Raw genomic sequence first — 13,614 nt, forward strand, 5'->3', positions numbered from 1 at the left:
TTGTGGTCCGCCTGACGCCTGTTAGCTTGCAAGATTCTTGCCATTCTCCTTCGATCTCTCATTATCGAGCTGTTTGCGCACACAGGACTGCCGCTGACTGGATGTTTTTTGTTTGTTGCACCATTCTCGGTAAACCCTAGACATTGTCGTACGTGAAAAGCACAGGAAACCGGCTATTTCTGAGATACTGGAACCAGAGCGCCTTGCACCAATGATCATACCATGCTCAAAGTCGCTTAGGTCACTTGTTTTACCAATTCTAACGTTCAATCGAACAGTAATTGAATGTCTCGATGCCTGTCTGCCCGCTTTATATAGCAAGCCATGGCCACATAACTCACTGGGCTGAGTGTACATTGCATACCCTGTTTTGAGAGAGAAGGCCTTATTTCCCTTGGCTTCGTTTGAAGTAACCTAAGCAGTAAAGCAACAATCCTGCTATTACAGTGCGTTCAGAAAGTATTCACACCCCTTGAGTTTTTCCACATTTTGTTGTGTTACAGCCCAAATTAAACATTTATTAAATTTAGATTTTGTGTCTCTGGCCTACACACAATGTCAAAGTGTAATTATGTTTTTAGAAATGTGTACAAATAAGTAAAACATTTTAAGCTGAAATGTAATGAGTCAAATATTTAACCCTTTTGTTATGGCAAGCCTAAAGAAGTTCAGGAGTAGAAATTTGCTTAAGAAGTCACATAGTATGTTGCATGGACTCCGTGAGCAATAATAGTTTTTAGCATCATTTTTGACCGACTAACTCATCTCTATGCCCCACACATACAATTATCTTTAAGGTCCCTGTCGATCAATGAATTTCAAACACAAATTCAACTACAAAGACGCAAGAGGTTTTCCAATGCCTCGCAAAGCAGGGCACCTATTAGTAGATGGATAAAAATACAAATAGCAGACATTGAATATCCCTTTGAGCATGGTGAAATTATAAATTACACTTTGGATGGTTTATAAATACACCCAGTCATTACAAAGGCGTCCTTCCTAACTCAATTGCCGGAGAAGAAGGAAACCGCTCAGGGATTTCACCATGAGGCCAATGGTGACTTTAAAACAGTTACAGAATTTAATGGCCGTGATAGGAAAAAACTGAGGATGGTTCAACAACATTGTAGTTACTCTACAATAGTGAACTAAATGACAGAGAAAAGCAAGGAAGCCTGTACAGAATAAAAAATATTCCAAAACATGCATTCTGTTCGCAATAAGGCACTAAAGTAAAACTGCAAAAAAATGTACTTTATGTCCTGAATACAAAGTGCTATGTTTGGGGCAAATCCAACACAACACATCACTGAGTACCACTATTCATAGTTTCACGCACGGTGGTGGCTGCATTATGTTATGGGTATGCTTGTCATCGACAAGGACTAGGAAGTCTTTTTTAGGATAAAAATAAATGGAATAGAGGTAAGCATAGGCAAAATCCTAGAAGAAAACCTGGTTCAGTATGCATTCCAAAAGACACTGGGAGACAAATTCACCTTTCAGCAGGGAAGTAACCAAAAACACAAGGCCAAATATACACTAGAGTTGCTTACCAAGACAGCACGGAATGTTCCTGAGTAACAAAGTTATAGTTTTGACCTAAATTGGCTTGAAAACCTATAGCAAGACATGAAAATGGCAGTCTAGCAATGATCAACAACCAATTTAGCAGAGCTTGAAGAATTTAAAAAAGAATAATGTGCAACTGTTGTACAATCCAGGTGTGCAAAGCTCTTAGAGACTTACCCAGACTTACAGCTGTAATCGCTGCCAAAGTTGATTCTAACATGTATTGACTCAGGGTTGTGAAAGGTTAAGTAAATGAGACATTTCTGTATATCATTTGCATTAAGTTTGCAAAACATTTCTAAAATCATGTTTTCACTTTGTGATTATGGGGTATTGTGTGTAGATGGGTAAGGGCACATATATTTAATCCATTTTGAATTCAGGCTGCAACACAACAAAATGTGGAATAAGTCAAGGGAATACTTTCTGAAGGCACTGTATATGCATGATCCCTATTCATCAACCAACAGAGCAATCATGTCATGTATTTAACAGTACATTTTTGTTTATACTGAAGTAATCCAACAGAGTATATTTCATGTGGGTTTTAAGTTGAATGAGAACTTTATTCTCAGCCTCTGTTGCTGCCAACAGAATTTCTACATGTATGCTATTGATCATACTGCTCAACCTTCAAGTCACGTGTATTTCTGAAAGTCTTACTTTTCTCCCTAAGGATGAGGAGTCAAGAGGGACGCTTATGCTGTTGTTATTACACACATAAATCCATATCAGATTTGACATAGGTCTATCAATAACTGATAGGACGCTTTCCCTCTTGCTTCAATATTTGCTTAAAAAATGAAAGAGTGAAGATAACATGACATTTTTATAACGTACATGTCAATGCTTTAGAACATATTTCAGTTTGCCCGGTAAACAGCAGTGATAAACCGCTGTTGAATGGATGCACGCAGTGGTACGCGTTCTATTCGCTTACCTCTTGGAATGTAATCACTTCTATTCTAGGATGAGATGTTGTCTTTTAGCTCGGATGTGGAACTCTGAATCAGACATTGAGAGGGAGCAAACAGGCCAGTAGGCACTAGACAGGCACACATGCTGAGAGGGCCGTCTCTGGTTACGAACACCGTTTCTAAGAGGAGGTGCAATCTCCACAATCGCATTGCTCAGTTTGCTGGAGACTGATTTTCAATTTCTTAAAGCTATGGTGTCCTTATAGGCACAGTATGCAAGTAACAGGAGAACTAGGTTAGGAAGAACATATATACTGAGTGTTCAAAAGATTAGGAACACCTTCTCTTTTCATGACAGACTAACTAGGTGAATCCAGCTATGATCACTCATTGATTTCACATGTTAAATCCACTTCAATCAGTGTAGATGAAGGGGAGGAGACAGATTAAAGAAGGATTTTTAAGGCTCGAGACAATTGAGACATGTATTGTGAATGGGTGAATGGGCAAGACAAAAGATGTAACAGCCTTTGAGCGGAGTATGGTAGTAGGTGTCAGGCGCACCGGTTTGAGTGTGTCAAGAACTGCAACGCTGCTGGGTTATTCACGCTGAACTGTTTCCCGTGTGTATCAAGAATTGACCACCCAAAGGACATCCAGCCAACTTGTCACAACTGTGGGAAGCATTGGAGTCAACATGGGCCAGCATCCCTGTGGAATGCTTTCAACACCTTGTAGAGTCCATGCCCCGACGAATTGAGGCTGTTCTGACGGCAAAAGGGGGTGAACATCAATATTGGGAAGGTGTTCCTACTCAATGTAGATTGCAACATATTTCAAGACTGTAGTTTGTATGAATACCTGTTCATTTTATTCAATGCGATTTTACAGTTTGAATCCATTTCAGTTGAGTTTAGCCAATATGCAATGTTGTTATGTACTCATCATTACTATTCCTATGCAATATGTATATACTAAGCAATATTGTTGTTGTTCCCATGCAATATAATTTATGTGTTCTATAGCAATAAAGCAGTCTGTTCTGACAAAAATACGCATCTAACATTTTCTGTCATGACCATTTCATGATCAACAAAGTAGCACGTGTTACATAATGTATTATTCACAAACTGAAAGGACAGTTGATGGTGGTATGTACTTGTTTATTAAAAGATGAGTCAAAGAGAGATTCACACTTGGAACGTGAAATAACTACTGCCATGAACCTTTTAACATTTTCCTGGCATATAATTAGGTCATGCTCCAAACATTGTATTCAAACAGACTTCATATGTAAGACCCACATAAAAATAAACAATATCTTTCTGAAGTGCAAGAAACATAAATACAGGTTTATGGTTAATGTTTAAGAAAAGAAGGCAGTCTTCAGTTTCAAATAAAACGTTTCATTTCATGAAACAGGACTATGGAATGTTCTTTTTTGCTTGCTTGTTTGACTTTTGCCAGACCACCCACATAAAAGTATGCCACTTGCAGTACTTCTACTTTTTTTTCCTTCCAGAAGTTTGGGGTTTTACAGTTTGGTTGAGATATGTTTTGGATATGCCCAATATGCAAACTAGTGGGTCAAATAAAATTCAAATTTGTATCTTTGTTTTGTCTTTTAAATGTATCACACCACATGGCCATATTAAGTCATTTTGTATCAGTTCCAGCTGATTTATTTATTTTCTGTCAAGGCAGACTTCTGCATCATGACAGATAATGATGTTGACAGTGCACAAGGCTGTTTTTCCATCACTTGCTACAAAAATGCAGATGGTCTGTATTTTAAGAGTATATATTGCACAAACAATGAGGGGGAAAAACAGTATGTGCCATAAAAAATACCAAAATCCAGTTTCACACCTGCGATTTGGGACCCATCCACATATCACGAGTATGATATACATAAACTCCTAACTTTACTATATTACAGTACATATACAATCTTGAAACTAGTCCCAGCACTGAGGTATGTTGTCCCCATGATGCCATTGTATCGTCTACAAATACTGAACAAATCTGCTCTACAACTGTACAAAACCTTAAAATCCACAAGGCATTTTGATGCAAGTTTTAATTTAACTTAATCCTTAAAACCAGGACTCCCTTGCATGCGAAAACAAATGATAAAGGGAAGAAGTGCCTGAAACTCACTGAAAGCACAGTAAGAACGTTCCCTTTTAACTGTACAAAAATATGCCTGAAAATATCTTACTTTTCTTTTAAAAAGATGAGGTCTGTTATGTATCAAAATGTTTCCTCCACACCTGTATTCTGAAGAGGTTTAGGCTGCTTAATTTCAAATCAGGAGGTAAACGGAATCAGTTACAAAAAAAACGAAACGTTTGCGGCATATAGAAATGACATAAAACCGTTGTAAAGTAACATCCTGAACATTGTCAGTTCACAGATTTTCTTTAGGTCAGTCCACAGTCCTACGTGTTCAGCTCCCTGCAGTTTTAAGAGGATAAGATGCATAGAAGTTCACAGATGTTTCCCTTTGTGGTCCGTTTTAGTTTAATGGTAATTGTAGACCTACAGAAAAATCCATAAAACCCTGTCATGCTGCCAGAAAAACGTCTGCAGACTTTTTTTTTGCTACAGTAGGCTACCAGCTTCATAAGCATCTAATTCCTCAAACCTCACCTCGTCTCCTCCCCCGGACCCCTAGAAACCACAGAGGAGGCAGGGCTATAGGAACAACTTGAACAGGACATCATTTCATTTATCATTCTCTGTTACTACTCGGATACTTTAAATTTAGTATGTGAACACCAAGTCAGAAAAGTTCGCCTCCAACCAGTCCCCAGCTATCATTTCACTGAGCTCTGGTGTGCAATAGTCTGGAAATTCAAAGTGAGAGCCCAGACTGCCCTCGCTGAAAGAGTCCAAATCTTTATCCACAAGAGAGAGGGAAAGATTTCCTGAATTCGTGTTTCCCAGCTCCTGCCCGTGAGCGCTGGGGGCGAAATTTAAACTGAAGTCAAAAAGCAAGTCGTCCGCGTCCTCACTGGAGCTGGAAGATGTGGAAACTGACCTAGAAGATGCTGGTGAGACGGAAGCAGGGTACATTGTGCTCTGCTTAGTAATATTTTTGAAATTGTAAAACAGTCTGTTCGGTGCCGCATTCCGTACTTCTTCATACATGCTGGTCCCCTCGGACTCAGCCGAGGAGCTCAACGTTGGGCTCGCGGGAACTTTTGCTACATTATACAGCCTCATCTGCTCCTCGTCCTCCTGTTTAATCCGCATACCATAGGCCTCCTCGTATTCATCAGCGTCATCATCATCTGTGAGTTCAGTTTTAACCGTCTTTGTAACTTTTGGGAACACACGGTCATCTCCGTAGCTGTGAGACGATTTAGATTGGGTCTTAGCCTTTATTTTTGAGCATTTCTTACCGGGAGTCTTTGCCATTTTGCTGCTAGATTTCTCTGGAAATGGTGCTGATGGTTTTGAACTGTCGAGCTTTGGCTTTTTCTTGGGTCTATACTTGTAATCGGGATAATCAGCCATGTGTTTTAACCTGAGTCTCTCTGCTTCCCTGATGAAGGGAATCTTTTCACTGTCCTTTAGCATCTTCCATCGCTTTCCCAGCCTTTTGGAAATCTCTGCGTTATGCATGTCCGGAGACTGCTCCATGATCTTTCTTCTTTCAATTTTAGACCAAACCATAAATGCATTCATAGGTCTCTTTATATGACCGGTTGCTGTCTTGCACCAGTCTGGGTTTATCGGCACGGGGCTGCAAGCCATAAATTCGCTCTCCTCTGAATCTGTAGCCTCCCTTGACATGCTACCCTCCGTCTCGCTGTTGTCGGTGTGCAGCACCATGGTCTCTTTTGAAAGTTATCTTCCCCCAGACCAAGTCTTTGTATTCGCTTCACCAACGTGTCCACGTCCTTTATGTCTCAAACTCTGTTCTCTTTTCCAGATTTACAAACTGCCTTCTTAACTAGTTATTAGCTTTTTCATGTCCATTACGTCATTGATAAGTGTCCAATCACGTCCCCTCCACTCCGCCCAACAGACTCCATACAGTCCCTAGACCGCCCTTCCTAGCTCCCATTGGAGGTGGGATGTGGAGGTAGGTAGTGTTGTACGGTGTCTGGACCCATGCTGCGCGAGACATGCATATTAAACATACACTTAGCTCACAGTGCCCGGAACATGAACAAGCAATGAGTAGCGCAAATTATAAAACTCTCTCCATTTATGATTTTAGTCGTGCTGAAAGAAATGCAGTCAGATTGTCAGCATGGAAAGAGTTGGAGATACGCACAGTAGCCCAGTAATAATGTATCCGACTCACGCGCCTAGAAAATGTATCAGTTTACAGTTGTTGTTTCTTTTTTGATCCGAAATTGGATACACTGAAGGTGGCGCTTGGACACTGTTGCAGCGCGCGGACTGGATACATTGTATCATCAGTGGCGTGTGGACCTCAGTAGCCTTTAGAGTAATTCAAAGTTATATGCTAAATGGCAACAATATAATCACACGTTTTCAGGCCTTGTTAATCGCATGCAGCTGTTTAATAAATTAATTTACTGAAATCTCATTAGTTCACCTTTTTTTAGGATAAATTGCTCTAATAATTCACACTATGATGAGCAATGTACTTTTTGTTGATTTTATAATAATAATAATACTTTTTTAAACACTGTTTAGTAGTCTAATATTAATCAATTTATACCCACTCAAAAAAAGTAAGATAATATTTCAATCAACCAACTGTATCTAATATATTGTTATAAAGAGCGTCCTGTTGATGCTATTGCTCTTTAGCATAATGTTGACGTGATCTGACGCCCGTCTAGGTGCATGCATGCACTAAACACCCTGCTCCGACACCATGCAAAGTCTGGTCTCCCTCTCAATTCAATTTCAATTTAAGGGCTTTATTGGCATGGGAAATATGTTAACATTGCCAAAGCAAGTGAAGTAGATAATAAACAAAAGTGAAATAAACAATACAAATTTACGGTAAAGATTACACTCACAGAAGTTCCAAAATAATAAAGACATTTAAAATGTCATTATGTTTATATACAGTGTTGTAACGATGTGCTGCTAATAGTTCTCTCTCCTTGTTGAGTTTGCTGTGTCAGGAGGCAGCAGTACAGCGTCGGTCTCCCTCCCTGCTAGTATTCAGATCAGACTGCACCCCCGTTGTCGGGCTCTGGGTGGCAGCCAGCAGTGCTATTGGAGGTTGGGGCCTGTTTTTTTCCCCTCGCCCCCTAGAGGGCAATCACTTACCCTTTTGAAACCCTCCCCCACCCGCACCTTTCCCTTAGCTGGAACTTATAAAGTGTCACCACTGAGAGAGAGAGAGAGAGAGGGATAGAGATAGAGAGATGCTTTATCATGACCACCCTGTTTTTCCACATTTTGTCTGTAAGGTCACTCCGTTGCAGTGAATTTCAACCACAGATTCAACCACAAAGACCAGGGAGGTTTTCCATTGCCTCGCAAAGAAGGGCACCTATTGGTAGATGGTTAAAAAAAAAAGCAGACATTGAATATTCCTTTGAGCGTGGTGAAGTTATTAATTACACATTACTGTATCAATACACCCAGTCACAACAGCAGGCGTCCTTCCTAACTCAGTTGCTGGAGAGGAAGGAAACCTCTCAGATGATTTCACCATGAGGCCATTGGTAACTTTTTAAAACCGTTACAGAGTTTAATGGCTGTGATAGGAGAAAACTGAGGATGGATAAACAACATTGTAGTTACTCCACTATGGCAAGACTTGAAAATGGTTGTCTAGCAATGATCAAAACCAATTTGACAGAGCTTGAACATTTTTGAAAATATTATTGTAAATATTGTACATTCCAAAGACTGCTGCCAAGGTGATTCTAACATGTATTGACTCAGGGGTGTGAAGGATATATTTCTGTATTTCATTTTCAATACATTTGCAAACATTTCTAAAAACATGTTTTCACCTTGTCATGATGGGGTATTGTGTGATATTGTTTTTAAAATCAGGCTGTAACACAACAAAATGCGTTCCAGATTATTTGGAAACGGCCCTCTTTCTGCTTTGTATTCGTTAGCCTACCTATTGTTTTAAAAGCACATATCTGGGCGGAGAATCACGTGGCAGTTAACTTGAATATTAAATTAACTTAAATATGATTAGACTATAGTATACTACAGTATCTGTAAATACATTTTGATCATGGAAAGAAGAGGGGGGCGCTCAACCAACGTGAGTCGAAGTACAATCAGAACATTTTATCATCATTGAAAAGGAAAAGGCACATCGCGCACATAGGTTACGCTACTGTGGTGAGCGAACGTTGCGCCTTTTCATTTTCAATAAGTATCGATTACTCATTTATTTGTCTCTGCCTGCAAATCATCCTCCTAAAAGGTCTGCTATATCCTATAGGCCTATGCAAAACGTAGGAAGTGTCGCTGTTGTCATTCTTGCTGCTTCCAGTTCAGTAGCCATACCAGCGAGATCAGGTGCTCATGTGGTCTCAATTAAATAGAGTAGGGTACTGTATAGCCTATGCATGGGCGGAGAAGCAAGGGGCAGTTATCTTTGATCACCCATATTTCTCCATCTGAAAATCTTCCCACTCCTAAAAGCCTACTGTATAAAAATAGCTCAAGAGAAAGTGCAAGTCTCTCCAACTCTGTTCTCTTCTAACTACATCTAGCATATTGGCTGATCTAGCCCAGTAATACAATATAAGGGCCATGTGAGAATTTCTGGTAATTTAACCTATTTATTTTTGCGCATTTTATATTGCATATATGGCGCAGAATTGCTGGGACCATGGCTGGCAAGTGAGCTGCGTCACATACGCCTAGAATAACATTGTGGGACTGTGGTTGGGTTTAGGACCAGTTCTTGCGGTAGCGGGTGGGAATCGGACAGAAAACCAGCTGGTGTGGGCGGGATGAAGAAATCGGTCTGGCCCAGACCTCTACTATGCACCATGACAGTGAAGCCTGTAATAATAGAGCTGTTTATTACTTGTGTCAGTGTGAAAAGTAGGGAATTAGTTATGGAAACTGACAGATCAATAATGTTACATTGCCATACTGACTAATAAAACTCACATTGCACTGAAAACTAGTCAGAATATCAATATTCAATTGTTTGGCAGATGGTTTCATCGTTGATTCAGGTCTAGTGTGATTGAGGCAAAAATAATAGCTAACATTAGCCAATTTTTGACCAGCTCTCTCTAACGGTACATCAACTGGCGAAAACTAGCCAAGTTAATTTACTTCTGGAACTGGACCAAACAAAGGCTACAAAACATTTCCATACAAACAACAGCTGTTAAATAGTAATAATAGCCACCTCATATCGCTATCTGACAGATAACTAGAGGCTAGAGCTGACCTGGCTGTGGTAGCTGCTAGCTAGCAAAGCTTATTCATTCACCTCAGTCGAGAGTGGATGAAACATTAGGTAACGTTACATGTCAGTTACAATACTAGTTCAGCACTGCGAATAAACACTAGTTTTGTTTTTTTCTGTTAAGTTAACAGCAGTTACCTTTCCAGCTACATCAGTCAACTAAATAGCATCCAGTTTCTGCTCTGCTTGCTTTTACATCTCGGTGAAAGAGCGCAACACATACACACTGAACTATGCTCAACTCTCCCTTGCTGCTTCAGCCAGCCTTCCAGAAGCTTTGCCTTCACACAGCCTGTCAGCCCACTCTATGGTGTCTGAGCAGTCCTAAATCCAGCCAGCTGAACACTCCAAACAGCCTACCTGACCGCTCTGAGGCATCCGCATGGTCCTAAAGCCCACTGTTACCACTTTTTGTATCATTTTGCAATGATAAAACGGGGGGGGGGGGCGGACAAAAGAGCAATTTCAAAATGTGGAGGGGACATGATCCCCCGTCCCCAGTGAAAGTTGTACCCCTGGTGAAAACCCATAGTAAAACAAGGTTTTCAATATAACATGTTCAATATTAATTCAAGTAGACCACATGTATTTTACATTGCATGAAGCCAATATTGAATCCATTCACATGCACACCATAAGCAGTTCCTCTCTGATTTCCTTCACCACAAGGCCGAAAAATGAGAGACATAGATCAAATATAATCACCCTGATACTATAGAAAGACTTCATCATGGAGTTCATCTCTGGACCCACAATGCACCAAGCCTGATGATGGTTTCCTACAGAACAGAGCATGAATCACAGCACTGCATAATGGCTAGCATGTAGGGCGGCCGGCCTTCTCATTAGCATGTCTCATTAATGGCTGTGAATGAGGTGCTGGTGTCAGCCCAGGCAGGGGCTATGACTCATCCCTGGGAGGGTCTCAGCGCCATTCATGGCTCAGTGAGATACCATAGGCAGGTAGACCCGGAGGTGGTGACTTACCCAGTAACAGTGACAAATACCATAATGATCAGTGAACCTATAAGGAAAGGACAGGTATACATCATAAACTATGCAGCTAGTGTTTTTTTACCCATAAGAATTATTACTTTTCATTGATGATTTAAATTGGAATAGAAATAAAAGGGTGTGTGTAATTGTTAGCAGTGGTGGAAAAAATACCCAAAAGCCATACTTGAGTAAAAGTGAAGACACCTTACTAGAAAATGACTCAAGTAAAAGTGTAAGTCACCCATTAGAATACGACTTGAGTAAATGTCTTAAAGTTCCTGAAATTAAATGCACTTAAGTATCAAAAGGAAAAGCAAGAGCCGTAAATCTATAAAGCAAAACAGCCAGACCTTTTGTTTTGTTTGAGCTTGAGTTTTTCTGAAAGGTAACAGTCTTACGGATGCAAGAAGTGCTCAGATAAAAAAAAGAATGTGGATTCTCAAATAGGCAACACTTGAAAATACATCTCTTACAGACAAAATCAAATTATGCCTCAATGAAGGAATATAGCCAGTAAACGTAAGCAATTACAATCAGTCACTTTGCTTTAGAAAAAACATCCTATAGAAATGTTTTTTAAAAATGTAGATGATGAGCTCACCACTGATGGAACTGTATTAGAAAGCAGTCTGTCAGGTCATACCTTTGTAACAAGGACAGCTATAACTTGTGAATTTTAAACATAAATTAACAAAACGCATAAGGCATCCTTGTCCTTGGGCTTGCTAGCATTAAGCTGTCTTTAATTGAAGTTGAAGAATTTGCAAATCATCTTCAGTAAAAGCTGGTTTTCAAAGTTTCTGGAATACAGCCTTGCTCTCCTTGGGCGGAAAACAAGTCCTGCAATACTGAACAGCCTTTCACAGGCAGCTGAGGCAGGTATGGGTGTGTTCAGCCACAGAGACAGCTTACAGACTGCCGGGAAGGACTCGAGCAACTCCATTTGATCAGTTGAACAGGCCAGGTCCAGCTGTTTGGAGCTTTCTTGTGCTTGAGACCTCTTCATGGCAGAGAAGAAGTCCTCCTCATCTGATGAACTGCTGCCATCACCTAGCTGCAGCAAGGGTTCTTCCATGTGGCTCTTGATGTAGTCCATTCCTGAAATACAAGGGAGATGACAATATCAATCATGCAGTTATGTTTTTTGTGAGTCTACATTAATCCACCCCCCCCCCCCCATCTATATAAATCGAGCAACAGGGCTAAGTAGGCTACTCATTGGGGTGGCAGGTAGTCTAGTGGTTAGAGCGTTGGACTAATACCCGAAAGTTTGCAAGATCAAATCACCGAAATGACAAGGTTAAAAAAATCTGTCGTTCTGCCCCTGAACAAGGCAGTTAACCCACTGTTCCTAGGCCGTCATTGAAAATAAGAATTTGTTCTTAACTGACTTGCCTAGTTAAATAAAGGCAAAATAAAAATTGGACTGAACCACAAAGTCAGGATTGTGGTTTAAATGGGTGGTTCTCAAATCTATGGAAGTGTCAAAATGTACACCATACAAAGTTGTTTATGAATAATAAAATATTGTTAATTAACCACATTTATCTTACCCATTCTGATGGTGGTGTCATCCGTTGTGAATTTGAGGAGAAGGATTGCAGCTGTGATCAGCTCAAGGTCTTGAAACGTGGCTAAAGTGCTTCTTCAGTCCCAGTTGGAGCGCATCCACCAGAGGCTTACAGTACTTCAGGGACAACTTGATTCGGTCAAGTTTTGTGATCTGCAGGTTGGTAGTTGGAAGTAGCCACCCCATCTGGACATTTGTTTCAGCCAGCAGGATGTTGTTGGCCTTTGCAACTGGGCTCATCGTGGCAGCATACTATGTGAGGAAGGCGAGTTCAGCTGGATTGAAACTCTGACGGCCACCTCTCCTTTGTCTTTGACGATCCTCAGGAGTCTTTCTACAGCCATGAACCAGGAGTTCCACCTTGTAGCATTCGGGCGCAGCAGCTGGAGGTCACAAGTATCTTAAATGGTTTCGGCTGCAATTTTGGATCTCCTGCATTTGTTCAAAAGTGCACAGCACTTGCCAAATGTTGAACAGGACACTTTTTTGTAAGCCCCACTGGATGTTGCTTTCAGGGCATCGACTGTAAATACTAAGTTGAATAGGTGGCAAGCACAACGCTAGTGCTTCGGCAGCTGGTACTCAAAAGCATCATCTTCATTCAGGATCGTTGCCACATCAACAAACTCCACTTCTTCAATCTCCTGTTATTCCTCTCCACCATCGTCCTGTCCTGGCTGAGCTGCTTCACCACCACCACCCACTACTTTGACTGCCTCGTTGTTATCATCTTCTTCAAAAACTTGGAAAGCTTTCAAGAAGTTAGAGCCATTGTCTGTTGTTGGTTACAATCTTAGGTGTGCGAGCCTCCCAACCGTTTACAGGCCAGGGCTGCAGAGCGTCTGTTGAGACTGTCAGGGTCTATCCAATGTGCTGTAACACCAATGAAGCTCCGTCTTCTTGCAGACCAGCAGTCGGTGGTGGTGGCAAGGTGGTCAACTCCTCTCATGGCCTCAGTCACCTTCTTATTAATTTCCTTGGATGCTTCATCAATCCTGGAGCGCAGTGTGGGCCTTAATATTATCTTTGAGTTAGGTTGCAGATCCTGCACAAACTCTCTGAATGCTTCTTGTTCTACAACAGCGAATTGTTGGAGTCCTTGGACCACAGCTTTGTCAATGGATTTTTTTTACTGTCTTCAGTAATGTGCACTGCTTGAT

At 40.8% G+C, this 13,614-nt stretch overlaps 1 pseudogene; it reads right to left on the minus strand.

Moving 5' to 3' along the window:
* Positions 1-4,142: 4,142 nt before the first annotated feature.
* LOC120023591 lies at positions 4,143-6,392 on the minus strand (annotated as a pseudogene).
* Positions 6,393-13,614: the final 7,222 nt, after the last annotated feature.

Source organism: Salvelinus namaycush, chromosome 28, assembly GCF_016432855.1.
Source record: "Salvelinus namaycush isolate Seneca chromosome 28, SaNama_1.0, whole genome shotgun sequence".
Classification (NCBI taxonomy): Eukaryota; Metazoa; Chordata; class Actinopteri; order Salmoniformes; family Salmonidae; genus Salvelinus; species Salvelinus namaycush.